The sequence below is a fragment of the Arachis ipaensis genome, chromosome B9 (genome assembly GCF_059453495.1).
Source record: "Arachis ipaensis isolate K30076 ecotype BB chromosome B9, ASM5945349v1, whole genome shotgun sequence".
NCBI classification, from domain to species: Eukaryota; Viridiplantae; Streptophyta; class Magnoliopsida; order Fabales; family Fabaceae; genus Arachis; species Arachis ipaensis.
Window position 1 is genome coordinate 27,972,211 of NC_142444.1, and position 2,872 is coordinate 27,975,082.

Genomic DNA, 2,872 nt, shown 5'->3' on the forward strand with positions numbered 1-2,872 from the left:
AATCAAACATGGATTCTTTTCACTCAAACACTCAATCTCTTTCTCAATTTCTTTTCTCTCATATTTTTCAAATTGCTCACATCCCAAGGACCCAGTTGAGAAATTCTGCACTGTTGAATCCTCCAAGGACACATCACCCTCTACAGTATACTTAGCAAATTCTTCCACCGCTGGCTTTGAAGAAGAATGAAAGATAGGCGTAGAAAAATTCCTCTTGTTATAGCGAGCTATCATTTGTTGCACCTGCTCCCAGTCAATGGCCAATTTGACCAAATTGTCCATAGTTGTGAAACGGTAACGTTGGACTTCATCTGCAAGTTCTTCACGTAATCCAAACAAAAATCGGTCCTTAAGAATCTCAGGACTCCTTCTAATATTAGCCATGTACAGCAAATATAGAAACTCCTTGTGGTACTCCATCACTTATTGTGAGCCTTGTTGTAACGTTAAAAATTTTTCAAAAAATGTATTGTGGTATGATGATGGCACAAATTGCCTCCTCATGATTTTCTTCATCTTCTCCCAACTGCTAATTGGGCGCTTTCCGTACCGTCTTCTAGATCTTCCTAATTCAATCCACCATATACGGGCATTATCGAAAAAATTGGCTTGCACCAGTCGAACCTTCTTTTCCTCTGAAAAGATGCAATTTGCAAAAATCGACTCTACCTTTCTTTTCCATTCGAAATAAGCCTCACGATTCTTCCCCCCTTTAAATGCAGAAATTTTCAACCGAGAATCCTTTTTTGCATATGAGATTCCTTCATCATCACTATCGTAATACTCAATCATTTTTCTTATTATTATTATTATTATTATTATTATTATTATTATTATTATTTTCAGACACTGATTTAAAGACAGAATAATTGCAAAAACAAAATTAAAAAATATTTTTTTTTCATTTTTTTTTTACTCTAACGTGAATTAACAGAAATTAAAGAGAAAAAAAAAACAAAGAGACTAAACAAGACCCATAGAACGTGTAGATAAATAAGAATTTACCTACGACCTGTAACTGATACCAGATGATAAGAAAATAGAATTGGGATAGATAAATGGACTTTTTCCTACTAGACCTCTAAGAAACATGTTCTTAGCAACCTAGGTCACCGGAAGAGTTTTCCCTACTAGACCTTCAAAGAACCTGTCCTTGACAACCTAGATCAGAGGGATGAAAATTGAATCACTTAATTTTCTCCATGCAACAAGCGAAGTAAATCACTCACCTCACTTAATCACACAATAAAAACGTGCATAAAGCACTAAGAAAATTTTATTCATCAAAGTTTAGTCTTCCTCTGAGTAGGAAATCTCTCCTTCCTCAAATGTACCCAAACCCAATCTCCTGATTCGAAGACTATATGCTTTCGGCTCTTGTTAATCCTTTCAGTCGTGGTTTTGTTCTTCCTCTCAATTAGGTCACGAGCCTTTGCATGTATTGCTTTAACTTTCTCAGCCTTGCCAGCTCCATCTAAACTAATAAGATCACTCAAGGGTAAAGGCATTAAATCTAAGACAGTGAGAGGATTAAAACCATAGACAAGTTCAAAGGGTGAAAAACCAGTGGAAGAATGGATTGTCCTGTTATAAACAAACTCAATAAAAGGTAAACAATCTTCCCAGGTTTTCAAATTCTTACCAACAACAGCACGCAATAAGGTTCCCAATGTCCTATTTACGACTTCAGTTTGACCATCAGTTTGAGGATGACAAGAGGTTGAGTATAACAATTTTGTTCCCAACTTACTCCACAAAACTTTCCAAAAGTGACTTAAGAATTTGACATCACGATCAGAAATAATAGTTTGGGGAACACCATGTAAGCGCACAACTTCTCGAAAGAATAGGTCAGTAATATATGTGGCATCATCAGTTTTATGGCAAGCAATGAAATGAGCCATTTTACTAAATCTATCTACCACAACAAAAATGCTATCTCGACCTCTCCTAGTTCGAGGCAAACCAAGAACAAAATCCATAGAAATATCAACCCATGGATGCACAGAAACAGGTAAAGGAGTATACAAACCATATGGTAAAGACTTAGATTTAGCTTGTTTACATACAATGCATTTAGCACAAAATTTCTCAACATCTTTACGCATGTGGGGCCAGTAAAAATGCTCAGATAAAACATTCAAAGTCTTATGCACACCAAAATGACCCATCAAACCCCCACTATGTGATTCTAGAACAAGTAACTCCCTAATAGAACAAGTAGGTACACAAATCCTATTACCCCGAAAAAGAAAGCCATCATGCTTATAGAATTTGTTATATGCACCATGTTCACATGCAGCATAGATAGAGGCAAAAGCAGAATCAGTTGCATACAATTCTTTCATACACTCAAAATCTAACAGTTTAGAAGTAAGGATTGTGATTAAAGAATACCTTCTAGATAATACATCAGCAACCACATTCTCTTTACCTTGTTTATAGGCGATTACATATCCATTTTGCATGTCTCTTGTTCAGCTTCCCTTGACCCTTCAAGTGTTTGAGGGATTCATGGTCAGCATGTACCACAAATTCCTTAGGTAGCAAATAATGCTGCCACACTTCCAAAGCTCACACCAAGGCATAAAGCTCTTTATCATAAGTTGAGTAGTTGAGACGGGCCCCATTCAACTTCTCACTGAAATAGGCGATTGCTTCGCTTGTTGCATGAGGAAGATTGGAGGATGCAACACTAAGGTGATCTGCGTGGTGGTTTCTTTCAGCTTTCGTTCCTCTGATCTAGGTTGTCAAGGACAGGTTCTTTGAAGGTCTAGTAGGGAATCCTTTCCGATGACCTAGGTTGCTAAGAACAGGTGTCTTAGAGGTCTAGTAGAAAAAACTCATTTATCTATCCTTTATCTATCTTTTA